The sequence below is a fragment of the Pteronotus mesoamericanus genome, unplaced genomic scaffold (assembly GCF_021234165.1).
Source record: "Pteronotus mesoamericanus isolate MK-2021 breed Mesoamerican mustached bat unplaced genomic scaffold, CSHL_Meso_final contig_221, whole genome shotgun sequence".
Taxonomy (NCBI): domain Eukaryota; kingdom Metazoa; phylum Chordata; class Mammalia; order Chiroptera; family Mormoopidae; genus Pteronotus; species Pteronotus mesoamericanus.
In genome coordinates, this window is record NW_026555092.1 from 12,317,312 (window position 1) to 12,332,361 (window position 15,050).

The 15,050-nt window shown below is 41.0% G+C and overlaps 1 protein-coding gene across 1 annotated transcript in view; it reads left to right on the forward strand.

Moving 5' to 3' along the window:
* The first annotated feature begins 256 nt into the window (after positions 1 to 256).
* THRAP3 (thyroid hormone receptor associated protein 3) overlaps positions 257 to 15,050 on the forward strand; it is a 56,573-nt gene continuing 41,779 nt past the window's right edge. The window contains exons 1-2 of the mRNA XM_054571973.1: positions 257 to 323; positions 14,372 to 14,477. The gene's annotated coding sequence lies outside the window, so the exon portion shown is untranslated. The remainder of the gene's footprint in view (positions 324 to 14,371; positions 14,478 to 15,050) is intronic.

Genomic DNA, 15,050 nt, shown 5'->3' on the forward strand with positions numbered 1-15,050 from the left:
TCGCCTCCAACTCCCTCCTTCTTCCCCAGGCCACCCAGGCGGGGGGAGGGGATGGAGCGGGGCAACCCACGTGACTGCCGACAATTTGGCGCGTGACGCAAAACGACGGCCGCAACGCTTGAGCTCCTTTGTGGGAAACGTAGTTCAGTACACGGTCAAGTTGCAGGGAAAGACGGCTCTACGCCTACATTTCCCAGGAGGGAACGAGGCGACGCTGCCGCCGTGGGAGAGCGGGGACGCGGGGCGCGCTGTCGGGCGGGGGTGAGGTTTGGGCCGGTTGTGCCGTTGCGAGGCTGCAGCTGCGATCGCTGCGGTGGGCCTAGGTGAGTGAGGGCCGCTGATGGGAACTAGGGCGGCTGGACCGGCCCCAGTCATTTCGTCTTTTATCTTTTCACCGTGGCGGCTGGGTCAGGGTTCCCAGGCCCGCTTGGCGCGGAGCCGCTGCCGGGCGCCTACCCCGGGCCTCTTCAGAGCGGGCCCCACTCCCTCCGGCTCCTCCCCCTCCCCGCCCTACTGGGCTTCCCCTCGCCCCGGCCTAGTTCCCGAGGCTCGGGGCCGCCTTTTCTCCGAGCACCTCCAGCCCTTCTTTCTCCTTCTTGCGAGTTGTCGAGGAGCGGCCTCCACTTTCTCCGTCTTCCTCTATAGTCGTATGAAACCGATTGTTTGGATTTCCCCTTTTCCCGGAACTCTTGAGTGTTCTTTCCCCCCGACAAAGTCTCCATTGGCCTGCTTCTGCCGTCCCTTAGGGCTCATGTGGCTGGCACTAAGTAAATGTTAGTACCTCTTCCGTCCTTTTTGCCGCGTGGCCAGAGGAGGCATGGTCCAAATTTCTCTGCCACGAGAACATTGGTGCGCCCACTTTTATTTCAGTCTCTTGGGCTGGAGGGGAGGCCGATTTGCATTCCCGTGATAATCGGCGTGTGTTCTGCTTATACGAGACATTTTTCTTTGCCTTCCTCGGGACCTGACCAACTTTTATCAACTGTTCTATTTGCCTCTCTAAATCTTAGGGGAGGAGCGTGGCGGCAAAAGCTGGCGAGTAGCGCTGGCGCCTCGAAGGTGGAAGCCTTCAGTGGTAGTACAGTGTTTACGGGGAGATTATTAATTGGGGTAGAAGGGAAATCTGAGAGTGTGGTCGAGCCCGGTCGGGGAGAGCCAGTGAAGCTTCTGGTGGCCGCGTACCCGAAGGATCCTGCATCCAATTTGCCTGGTTTCAAAGTTTGGCCCTGCGAGCTTTTGGTTTTAGGTCGGGGGGCTTCACTTCCAGGTGCCTCAGGTTCCTTATCTCAAAGTACCGGTGAGTAAGAAACAGTGGTCAAGGGGGATTATAGGGTTTTGATAAGATTAAGTGAGGTTAAATTGAAAGCCACTTAGCTCATTACCTGACGTATATTAAACAGTTACTATTATCACCATCATTTATAGATTTCTGTATTGTAGGTCCAGAGTGGAAAGGCGTGTATCATGCCCTCCTTTTCCTTCCCCTTCAGATGGCCCTCCGTTTTTTTTTGTGAAAATACTGTCTGAGGTAGTCTGCCTTGGTATCTAGACAGCTTTGTGTGTGTATCACTGTGTAAAAGTCTGTTAAAGATCCAAAAATGGCTGCTGCCATAAAGAACTTGTGGAGCAAATTGGGCTTGCTTTGTTTTTTTCACCAGGAAATGTGTTTTGTGAACTAGTGTATACACTTTATACACTTTAGCAGTATCACAAACACATTTTTCTGTAGTTCTTTAGGCTTGATTGTATTTTGTAGAAGAGGTGAGTAGAAGTTTGTAAGAAACTGTTTAACAAAAAACTTTCATGTGCAGTACAATTTCATCTTTTTTTTTTTTTTAACTTTTTACATGAGTGAAAGCTCTTCAGTTTTGAAGACTTTGTTTTTAGTCTGCAGACTAGGTACAGTCCAGTATTAGCGGTGGTGGAGGTGGTGGCAGTAATGAGAGCAACAGCAGTAGAAGTTCTTTAGCATATTACTTTAACATCAAGTACAGATATTTTTTGAATTTGGTTTAGCCAGTGAAGTTATGGATTGTAAAATTCATGTTTTGTACCAAGAAATTGGAGGGAGAAAACCTGAAGTATTTCCAAGATTAGCACTGAGACGGGGAGAGATGAGCCTGAGTGAGAGACGGCATAAAGACATGGGATTTATTTTTAGAAGGGGTGGTCTTTTTTTTTTTTTTAAATCTTAGGAAAGGGGGGGCAGCAAGGGAGAAACGTTGATTTGTTGTCCCACTTATTTATGCATTCATTAGTTGCTTTTATGTGCCCTGACCAGAGATGGATCCCGCAACCTTGGCATATTGGGACGACACTCTAACCAACTGAGCTACTTGGTCAGGGCTATAATGAATGGTCTTAACCATTAAGAATCTTGAGATGCAAGCCCATTTATCTTGGGCATAGTGACATCTGTGGAAGTGTGGTTAATGCTCTTCTCTCAAATACTAGATTTTGATGATTGCCTCACACATTCATTCTGTGAACATCTAAGGTTAATTCAGTATTTGACTGAGTAATAGATTCAGCAAATAATGCCTGAGAACCTATCGTCTGCTGGCTCCTGTGCTATGCTCTGGGAATACTAGGGATGTGAGATGGGGGCTTTGCCTTTTGAGAATTTACAGTATAGTGAGAGAAGGCACGACAGGAAGCAAATAAATTAAAAGTTGAGAAAAGGCGTGTGGAAGTATCAAGCAGGGGTCTCCAGTAGACGCTGAAAAAAGGAGTCACCTAAGGGTATTCAGAGAAGTTCTTTTTATCAGGAGTAAAGAGACAGTTTTAGTTTTATAGCATGTTATGAAGAGAATGTCCCAGGTGGAGGAAGCAAGTTCCAAAACTTGAAGATGAGAAGAATTTAGCTATCTGAACTGAGAAGAGGCCAGGTGTGCTTGTCACATAGTAAAAAGAGTGGTTAATGATGCGAGGGAGAGGTAAGCTGTTTAGGGAAGCCGTAGAAACGAAGCCTTCTGAAGGGTGAGAGGGGTTGCCATCTGATTGGTATTTTGAAAGCACTTTTGCAGAGGTGCGGAAAATGGATGGTGAGGGTTATCAATTAGGAGGCCATTGTGCTGGTCCAGGCCGGAGATGGTAGTTGCCTGAAGTAGATTAACGAAGCAGGAATGTATCCATTGGAGGAGACAGAGGGTTTAATATTCTCTAGAGCAGGATGTTCATCTGTGGTCCATGGGCTACAGGGGGCCCGTGAACTCTAAAATTTTTGTGAGGGAGTCCATTTTTTCCAAAGAAAGTGTTGTTACCTTCCATCATATTCAGTAGTATCTCAGCGTCAGGAGCCGCTGCTCTGGACTATCTAATGTAGGGTTATAACCCATAAAAAAGTAGTTGCTCACGGCTTACAGGAGAGTAAAAATCATGGGTGCCCTTTCTAAAAGTTTGACTTTTTTGTCTTTCAAGGGAACTCTTTTTTAAAAGTCAAGATTAAGTGCCATGCTATAGAAATCATCTTCTAGTTTGCTTTTGTGTGGAAGTACAGGCTGATGCACATACTGAGGAAGGTGAACATTAGTGAGCTCAGTGTCACAAAAAAATTTATTGCCTTATGTTTTCTTTCATTGGGTTTTGTTCACAGTTCCTAGTTTAGTGGAAGAAATGGAGTGCCTTAGTGTGTGAAGAGTAAGGTAATTTCTTCATTCCTTTAACAGTTAGGGGTTTCAGATGTGTGTATTCATATATATTTTTCATGTATTTTTATTTTGTTAAAGATTTTTATTTATTTTTAGAGAGAAGGGAAGGGAGGGAGAAAGAGGGAGACAAACACCGATCAATTGCCCCTTGCATATGCCCCCAACGGGGACCTGGCCAACAACCCAGGCACGTGTCCTTATCTGGAATTGAACCGGGAACCTTTGGGTTTGCAGGACGATACCTAACCCACTGAGCTGTACCAGTCAGGGCTTTCATGTATTTTTAGGTGATAGTGTGTTATTATTGGAAGCATAGGGTGTGCTTTCTGACCCAAAGTTAGAACTCTGCCACTGAAAGAACCAGGTATAATTTTTATAGCTGAGGTTGAAAACTGAAAGCTCATGGACTGAATTCAGTCTGCAGATGTGTTTTGTTTGGCTCACACAGTGCTGAAAATTTGAATTAGTTGACAGCATTAAAAAACAGGGAGATTTCATGTAAAATTTTGTATTTAGGCTGCTTTTGAAAAATCAGATATGGCCCTGGCTCAGTTGGTTGGAGTGTCCCGTCCCCCTCCCCCCCAACCAAGGTTGTGGTTCGATCCCCAGCCAGGGTGCATACAAGGGGCAGCCAATGAATGCATGAATGAGTGGAACAATAAATTGATGTTTCTCTTTCCCTCTCTCCGATTCTATTTATTTTTAAAGAGGAGGAAGAGAGGGAGAGCAGCATCAATGTGTGGTTGCCTCTCATGTGCCCCCTGCTGGGACCTGGCCTGCAACCCAGGCATGTGGCCTGAATGGGAATCGAACTGGCAACCCTTTTGGTTTGCAGGCCGACATCGACCTGGTGGTGAGAGACACCAGCCAGGGCTGTCCCTTTCTTTCTCTCTCTAAAATCAATTAAAAAAAAAAAACAAAGATCTGGCAGCCATGAACTTTCTTTGGCTTTGCAGCAGCCATCTTTTGTTGGGGCATGTTCTCCAGTTTGTTACAGACCTCACTGCAACCTGAGGTGTGTGCCTGACCTGGAGCAAAATGATAGTTGATGCTTATCATTTTACATCTTTACTTGTCTTTGGGCATCTTAATTTGCTGTCCCTGTTTTAGATACATGATTCAGGTTGCTAATGCACCCACTTAAAGTCATTTTGCTGTCTTAATAGTACATCACCATTAAACATTTTTTGTTTGTTTGTTTTTTGGTCTTGGTGCCTTATTTCTTTCTTTTGTTTCTTCTTTTAAAAAAAGGAGATTTTAGTTAACTTCCGCAGATGAAGCAGTGAAGGGGGAGGGAACCCAAAATATTGAATTATTTTGTTTTTAAACTGAAGAAACCCAAGGACTTTTAGAAAGCACAGAGGCATTGATCTGACCCTTGCCCATGCTTTTTAGTTGGCATATGTGCAGCGTCCTCATTTTTGTTCTGCCTGATTTGCTTTTTAGCATCTGGAATGTTGTAACTGCATAGCTTGGCTTGTTTCAGAAGATGGAAGGCCAAGCAAAGAGAAGTTGCCGAATGCCTAATTAGAAGACTTTTGGTTCCTGTCGTGAGGCATAAGAACCAGGGTTGCTTTTTGTTTTATCCTCACCCAGGACACGCATGTGCCGACCTGGGTGGGACTGAACCTGCAACCTAGGCATGTGCCCTGATTGGGAATGAAAAGCCCCACCTTTGGCATTACTGCACAGTGCTCCAGCCAGCTGAGCCACACCAGCTTTGTTTGTTTAAATGATGTGCCTCTGTGAAGTGCTTTGCTTTTCTTTCGGTAGTTCTGTGTGTTTTTCTGAGGCATTAATGACTCTTATTTTTCTTTATTTTAATCAAAAGGACAGTATAAATAAAAGATTGATAGAGGAAGTCATAGAGGTGAGGCTGCTTTCTGCAGTTACCCAGGAGATCTCTGCACTCCAGGGCTCTCCATTACTTCAGGGCTTCCCCAGAAGATGGTCCCCGTGTAGCTAAAGGATGTGTCCTGGAGTCCTGACTCTAATGCCTTCGGCTACCAAACTATGGGCTGTCAGGGAAAAAAAAAAAAACCTAAAAATGAAGGAGATTGAGGAAGTTGGTCAGGTGCTAGAGTGGGATTGTCCAAAAGGAGAAAAGAATTGGGTAAAACTTTTAATAAGAGAAATCCTTGTTCTGAATATAATAAAGTTATTCTTTTGATCCTTGCTTTATGTATGCTGAAGTTCTTTCTCCTTAGTTGTCATGGAGGTGCTATATCACATTTTTGTCTTTGGCAGTTTTGATGTCCCTTTGTTCGCATGTATCACCTTGGGAAGTGTTCTGAGGGAGGCCTTCCTTGACTACCCCGTCTATAATGTAATAGTGCTCCTTTCATCAGCTGATAACCCCCCAACCCTGTGTTGTTCCTATGGGACATTATATTATTTATTTTTAATCTGTTGTGCCTTCAGTTATTTTAGAGAGTAAAGCAGGGATGTGTTTAATTCACTGCTGAATCCCCACACCTAGCATGATCTCTGTCACACACAAGAGGCTTAGTAAATATTGAAAGAAAGGGTGAATTAATATGGGAATAAATAGATGGCTGACTGGGTGGTGGTTTCAAAGTGCTCCCACTATCAAGTCCTGGTTTACCGAGTTTATGTTCTGCCAGTTGAAAATTGTGTGCTGATGGGTGAGGAGCTTGCAGGGGGGCGAGAAGGTACTTTCTGAAGTGATGGAAATAGTCTGTATTTTGTTGTGGTGGTGTTTACATTGTATATTTTGTCAAAACTCCTAATCTGTATTCTTAAAATGTGTACCCCTATTGTCAGTGAATAAAGTTGCTTTTTAAAATTTTGTATTCAAAACCCATCCTCTAAAGTCTAAGCTATAAAACTGAAGTAACTTGGTAAGTACATTGTTTTTCTTGAAAATTTTAGTCACTTTAGCCATGTATAGATTGGACAAGAGATTTTAAAATACCCTGTTTGGAGTGAAGAGGTGCCTCAGGAGCTTTTGAGGGAAAGAGGCTGAGCTGCTAGGGCTCATATTAGTCAGAGTTCTGCACTGATATTTTATATTTTGGGGTTCTGCTTAACATTTCATTTTTAAACATATCTTTGAGTTCCCTAAGACCCTCTCACTTATACACCAAAGTTTAGTTAAGCAAGCAGAACCTATTAAACGCACACAAAAAATGGGGGCAGGTAGTTGTCTTCAGTTTTGTTCTCTCCTGCTCTCAGATAGGTTGCTTGTTGAAAGAATTCGGACATTGCAGAAATATGTAGTGGAAAGTTTCCTATAATGCCATCTCTTTAGGCCAGTGTTAACAGGTATATTTTGACATGTTGTATATATGATTTTCCCCCCCTTTGTTGCTGGGTGAAGGGTATTTCTGAATTCAGTAAAGGTAGACAGGAACCATGGAGGAAATAAAGATAAACTTCTCTGGTTTATTATGAAAGCTTAATACTTAACCCTTGCTTCAGAAGGACTTAGTTGCAAAAGTATATTGTTTGTGATAGTACTCTTGTTTTCCTGAAAAAGTTAGAAGGTGCTATGTTGATTATTGGCTTAATGGTGAATGCTTTGTCTTTGTTCATAGCGTAGAACTTAGCTTGCCTATTCTCTTCCTTTATTTCTGTTTCAGGCTTATTTGTTTTTGCTGGACATTTTACCTTCAGCAAGTATGAATTGTTTCACCATTCAACCAGCCAGGTGTGATTAAAGCGGCCTTAAATGTAGTGCCTTGTTGAATGACAGTATAGAATGAGGAAGAAAATATATTTAATCAATTGTTGGCTTATTGTAGTCCTTTTTAGCTGTGGATGCTGCCCAGTGTTGGAGGAAACATAGGATGACAGTAAATTGATAGGGAATATTCTCTGTTCCATTTTCAGCAAAATATTTTCAGCAGCAGTGTTCAGTTAATGGGGCATGCTCATGGAGGTATATGATCAGTGGTACCTAGAGGCCTTGATTTTCTCAGATGAATATGATGAGAAATGGAAGTCTGCTTCCTCTCAAAAGCTTTTTTTAAAATTGGGACTGTGGTACAAGTTGCTTAATTCTTCTGGGGATCTATTCAATTTCAAATGGAGCTAGAAATCTCTGTTTACCTTCAGTAGGGTTATTGTGATGATTAGATGATTAGTTTAGTGCCAAGGCACATACTAGAGATTCAACAAATTACTTTTATTATATAGGAAGGTGGGTTGCTTGTTAACTATTTGGAGACGGGTAGTAGTCATATGACGTTGTTTGAAAGGGTAATGAAAACACCCAAGCCCTCGATTGATAGCAGGTGGAAAGCACTGAGTATGTGATAAAGGTGGTATTTCAAGATTGTGAGGGAATGATGGCTTAATTATTCCATAAATGATTCTAGAACAATGGCTAACCACTTTAAAAATGAGATTATCTTCACAAAATCAATTCTATATGACAACCAGAGAGATATAGTGAAAATCAACTGTGAGATACCATCTTCTTCCTCAGATCTCAGATCATCATAATAAAACAAAACAAAAAGACAATTACTGTTGGCGATGATGTGGAGAAATGGGCATTCTCAAATACTGCTGGTAGTAATATAAATTGCTGCAGACTCTCAGGAGAACAGTATATATTTGTACTTTCAGAATAATTACAGTGTTATTTATGTGAAGTGATAAATTGAAAGAAATCTAAATGTACAAATTCTAGTGGACTGCTTGTATTATAGGACACTTTATACAGTAGAATGCTAGGTAGAAAAAAGATGTAGATTGAAGAACCGTATTTGTTAACATAACAAAGAGAAAAAAAAAGTGCCCAGAACTGATGATTTTGTTTGGTTCCAAAATCTTTGTGACTCTCCATTCCCTTCTTCGTCGGTGTTTATTAAATATGTACTGAGCCATAGATTTTTTTGCGGGGAGGCAGGGGGAGAAAAAGTTACCTTGAGTATCTGGTCTAGATTTGCACAGGGTAATTCAGTAGTCACATGTGACTAAATTTAAGTTAGTTAAAATTCAATATAATTTTCATACCCAGCCCTATTTCAGGTGGCCAGTAGGAACATGTGACTGGTGGCTACCATTAAGAACATTTCCTGTATTTCAGTTCTGTTGGACAGCGCTGGTCTAGTTTCCCTTTTCATGTTTTTGTCAGCATCACTTCTGCCTGTCATAGGGGGAGCCTCATAGTAGTTGCTGCTTTCTCCACTTAGATTTCACAGAAGAGGTTTGTGGGGTTTTTGTTTTGTTTTGTTTTTCAGATTCTCACCTGAGGATATGTTCGATTTTAGGGAGGGAGAGGCAGGCAGAGAGAAAGACAGACAGACACACACACGCGCGTGCGCGCACACACACCACACACACTCCCACACCCCCTTCAGTTGCCTCCTGTGTGCTCCTGCGCCCCATCAGGTGATCGAACCTGCATGTAGGGGATCAGACCTGAAACCTTTCAGTGCACAGGATGATGCTCCAATCAACTGAGCACCTGGCCAGGGCAGAGTCAACGTGTTTTAAATTTGTTTTTATGGGATTTCAGAGCCTATAATCTTTCTTGCCTTAACATGCTGCCTAGCAAAGATACTATTGATAGGGTGTACTCGATGGATGTTAACTTAGTAAAACATTTGTAAAAGTGCTTAAAATTTTTTTAATGTACATTGTTCTGTATCTTTATGTTAGTATTTTTAGAAGAGGAATAGCCAGTCCTGATAGGCCCACTGAATACCACCAAGAGGACATTGTCAAAGGCAGACAACAAGTGGTTGGCAACTGTTTCAAAATAAAACATTAAACCAGGGATGGGGACTGGAAATTGGGGATAGAGAGGGCAGAAATTAGAAAGGAGGCCTCTTTTTTTTAATATACTCCTGTACAGTTTGAATTTTTTACTGTGTATGTATTACTAAAAAGAGAAAAAACTAGGTGAAAAGAAAAACTAAACATTCTCGTTTGCTAAATAAAAGTTTGTTAGCGTCACAAATTGTATGATTCTGTATGTTTTTCCCGTTTTTAAAACTGCACATGTGCAACAACATAGATGAATCATGACATTACTATGCTAGGCAGCATAAGCTAGCCAGGAAAGGACAAATGTGTGACTTCACTTACATGAGGTACCTGGAGTGCGCACATTCATAGACACAAAGTAGAATGGCGGTTGCAGGGCCATCACTGTTGCGTGGGTGCCCGGTTTCAGTTTGGAGGTAGGAAAACGTTCCGGAGGTGGACGGGGGTAGTGGCTGTGGAGGTGTGAGTGCGCTTACTGCCGCTGAACTGAACCCTGCACTTAAAAACGGTTAAACTTTGTGTGATGTATGTTTTACCATAGTGAAAAGAAGCTACATAGCTAATACTCATCATTTAACAAACGTTTACCTAGACGCTGGGAATACTAACAGTAATTTGATCTGGTACTTACTACCAATATGAGTAATATTATGGGACTGGTAGTTTTCAAGGAAATAGAGGCTTAAGGTGTAGGGAAAGTGGTAGCTCATAAAAGTTTTATAATTGATAAAATAATGGTAAATGAGGGAAAGTAGCTGTTACAGTTTCAGATAAGACAGCCTTATCCTCTGGATGAATAGGAGGACTCAGATGAGGTGTTATTTTGCTCCAAGGTACCTCTGCATTGCACAAACTGATGATTTTAAAAATCATCAGTCCAAGTAGAAACCGTCATGTACAGATGGCATGTTGATCCGTCTCATGTAAATTGAGAACCTGGGACACAGAATAATAGTATCATTAGGAGGCATACTCATTCAGCCTGGAATCAAGTACAAGAGGTTTTTGAAGATGTAAGAAGTATCTCATATTCTTAATCTGCTGTAAAGCCAAGTTCTGAATTCTCAAGAGAAAGAAGGTAATTGTTTAATGACCATATGACTCTCCATACTGGGTGGTTGAAGTCTTTTTCTTTTAAGTGTCATTTTGGCATTGGCCTGGTGAATAATACAATAATCTCTATTAAGTACTAATTACGTGTTAAGCACTGTTTCAAGAACATTATATACATACTAATTTACTCAGTTTTCATAGCAATCCTGTGTAGTAGGAACCAGCTTTCCACATGAGGAAACAAAGACAGTGAGATTTAATTAAGAAACTAGTGGGTGGATCAAACCTAGGCATTCTGACTTTAGAACATATACTCTTATTTTTTGGGCCAGTGGTTTGTAAATAGCTTTGGAATGATTACTAATTTTACTTGTCTTACTGTAAGTCACTGGGTTTATAAAAAAAATAATAGTTTCTGTCATTCGAGACTTAATTTTGAGAAATACTGCTCTTTAAGGGTTTGTCCCTATTTGGCCATGTGTATTAAATGCCTGTGTTAGGCAAACGGTGTAAAACCAGAGTTGGCAGACTTTTCCTTTTGTAATGGTCCAAGCAGAACTAGACTTTGGGGGCCAAGAGGCAAAACTTAGGGCATTATGTAGGTACATAACGAGAGAAAACATTTTTTATTGGCAGAATTAAAAATATAATAATACAATTTTTATAATACAGTTCTGTTAGAAGAATGGAATTCTTTTGGGGAATAACATTTAACTTAGGTGAAGTTAACTTTGAACCTGTCAAAAATTAATGACAAATACTCACCTGTGAATGCCGGAATCTGCAGTGACACTTATGTCATCTTTGAAAATATCTTTTCACAAAGAGATACTGCCAAAAACTAGTATTAACTCATGAGCATATAATTTTAATTGAGTATATTCATCACTTGGAAGGCATTTACAGAATTCTGTTAGAGCCTTTTCTTGATATTTGCCTTTTGGCATGCCATTGCGCTGCAGATTAGTCATTTCCAATTGAAGATTAGATGGACGGTCCTCAATAGCACAGTCAGATGGATTTTGAAATACGGAGATTTCCTTTGTACTTGCATTGAGGTTGGAAATATGCTGGAACTGTAGTTTGAACTAAAAATATGTTTGCTTCAAATTTGTGTGGGAATGGAGATCTCACTGCTTGTTTTAACATTTGATAGCACAGGAGCGAATAAAGTAACCTGATATTACTTGTGATTTAAACTATTTAAATGGCGTTGTAATTAATTTGTTGCAGTATGTGTTTCCCAAATTTCTGCCTTGTAATTTTCTTTTTTTTGATATGTATTTATTCCATTACCATTTGTCCCCATATACCCTTTCCACATTCACCCCAGCCCGCCCCCCCCACAATCTGTAATTTTCAATTGAATTCATTTACAAACATCAGATCTGCAGCGGAACTAATTTCCAAAGCCATTCAGTATTCAACAATAGTGATTAAGGGTGGTTCTTGTTCAGAAAATTTCCAGATTCAGCTCTGAGCTTTAAAAAAAAAACAAAACAAACCCATAAAATTTTACCTCTGCTAAGCCATTGAACAGAGTTGCTCTTTGGGAGGGCAGGTCAGGCTTCGAAGCTCACAGAACTGACAATGGTTAAGTCTACAATAGTGAATTGAGAGCTAACGAAGGTCACTCTTGACAGTACTGGCTCAATAATATGCAATAGCTTAAAAAATGTTTTTGGAGAGTACCTGCTGACGGAAATAGTGCAGAGACTAACCATATGCTTTAAGTAGTTTACATTTTCACAAGCTTTGTAAATTTGTCCAACTAAGCCCTTTCTTCTCCACACATTTTTACCACCATCACTTGTGACACATTTTAGCAGATTCAGGTTCAGGTGGCATGGAATTTGTGTTCTCTCAGCCTCTTGGAAAAAAATTCTTGCCTGTAGTTCCACACAGACTGTTCATAGAGGCTAAATATTCAGTCACCTCAAAATCAGCGTTGACTTCTCCAATGAACAACTGTGCGGTATCAGTTAATATCTGTCAAATCATCAAGACCCTGGGACCACCACTCAGAATCATTTGTCTTTTTTCTTTTTAAATAAATACCCAACTCTGGAAGAGTTTCAGATTTACAGAACTAAGAAAATTGGTGTATACCCTGTGTGCATTTCCCCCATTAACAGCAGATAGAGGCCAACAAGTATACCTATGACAGTCCAGCTGACATAGGCGGGGCAAGTAGGGGGGGAGGTGCGTAAGAACTGTGGAGGCAGGGATGACTCGGGGCTTCAGGCGTTGTCTTCTTTTTGCAGAGTAACTAAGGGCTAGAAACTCAGTTTTGCTTCTCCACCATTTGGGACAGTGGAAAATTGAAGACCCTTTGGGGTGGTAAGATTCTTGGCCACCATCTAAGAAGTTAATTAATAGGAAAGAAACGTGATGGGATAGTAAAATGGAAGATTTGTGTGTGTTTGCCCTCTGGTTAGAATTTTAAGGATGGGTGCATTGGAACGGTTTCTTTCTTTAGTTCAGTGAGTTGTAGAGTACGCAGTTCTCAGTCCCGTAGTGGCCATCCAGGTTTCCCTCCGCCTCACGGGAGCCCCCGCGCCTCCGCAGTTAGAGACAGGGAGAGAAGCCTGGGACGATGTACCATTGGAGGGTGAGTTCCAGGGATGACCTGCAAGGATGTATGCAGAAATACTTCGGAGTTTTTGAAAGTGCTATAGTTTTACTGTTTATCAACTAAGTAACTATAGACCAACATTTTCATTAGTTTCGTTAAGGGTCTCTCTGAATCCTAATTTTATATGGATAAAATAGTCTTATCCTGTTAGTTTTAAGGGTAGGTTTTTGTTGCCTGTTTGTAATGTTAGTTACCTAGTTTCCTTTGGTATAGGTCAAGAGTTTATTGCTTGGATAATGAGTTTACTCAGCAGACACATATCACAGCTAGGGAAAGTGACATATTAACAGATAGGGTGAGACGAGTGTAAGGAGATACAGGTCTAGGGTAGCACAGAGAGGCAGTACCTAACCCAGCCTGGGCAAGCCAGGGACAGCTCTCTGGGGGGGGGCCCTCAAATAGGAATGAGTTTGGTGGGGTGGGAGGGGGCACTCTAGGCTGAGGGTTCCATATGTACTGAGAGACCAGAGTTTAAAGAAATACATGTCTGTCTTTTCTTGCTAAATAGGCAAGGGTTCAGCTGTGTGTTAGCCACGGGTTTCAGAAAAAGCTAAGGTGGATGTCCTTGAGTGAGTGAATGCTGAGGAAGTGAAAAAAAGAAAAGATTAATGTCAAGCCTGCATCTTTAGGTTATTTGAAACATGGTGCCTTCCTACTTTATAGTAATGTGAATGAATGATAAAGCTTTAATAAGCTAAGAGTGAGGACATTAACTACATACACGTTGATCTTGGAACTTTGTTTTCTTGTTTTGGATAACGCCCTACATAGCTTTGATATATGTCCATGTTAGTTATGCCTGGGAGTATTTAAACAACTGGATCAGAAGGGGGTGTGTGTGCACGCTTTAGGGATGAGGATGGGGAGTTTATTAACTTGAAATGTATTTATTAAATTTAGTTCAGTATACCTCAGTGAAAAGTTTTTATTTCAAATATCTAATTCTTCTGAAGTAATTTTCCAGGTTAGGTTATGGAGTTTGTGAATTTGTCTTGCATAATGCAAACCGTAGCACCTGAAATGTTGCCAGTGAAAGTATCAGGTTATAAGAGGGAGGTTTTAGCTTTCCATACTGCATTCTTACTGTTGGAAGTTGGACGGGCTAAAACGTGTGTGAGAGACAAGCAGACAGAGGCTCCCAGGCTAGTATACTTAAAGAAGCCTGTGTCCACCTGGCGTGGAATGGAGGGCCACAGGAGGGTTTTCCTTATAGGTTTCAAGAGTCTGTATTTCAGGATGCAGTCTGCAAGGAATAGGTAGCTGTATTAACACTGCTTATTTCCTCTACTTCCAGAATTGTGTCCTGACTGTAAATTGGAGAACTGAGCAATACTGCCGGTGTTTCTTTGAGGTAGTGTCTGTTTGGGATCCAGTGCAAGTCGAATCATTGTTCACATAAGGTAAATGCATGATGGTAAAAGGAACTAATGAAACTTCACTGACTTCTAAAACCAGCCTTACATTTAGAGTTGTTTATTCATAAGCTTACTTAATGGAAGTTCTGGGTTTTTGAGTAAGTGCTTGTCATTTTAACAAACTGAAATAAGATGATAAGTACCTTTGCTCTCCTTTGAGTCCTTTCTAACTTGCAAAATCAGCAGTTACTTTTTTTATTGTAACTGACTTTTGAGTTCTTTAATAATACGTTTATTCATTTGGAAATACTGAAAAGTCATCTATAAACTTTACGTGTAAGTATTGTTAATATTTTGATGAAGTCTCTTTTCATGCATATGTTATTTAGATATGTGTGTGTTTAATCAAAACTGGGGTTGCACTGTCCTGTAACCTTGTTCCTGGTAACGAGCAAATTGACATTTTTAAATGACTCATGGCATTTGGTCATGGATGTGCCATATAATTTTGTTCCTTTTTAGTAGACATTTAGGCTTTTCTCTCATTTTTCCCTTGGATAGCTATGTGATAGACATGAATAACTTCATGTATACGGGGTGGGCAAAAGTACGTTTATA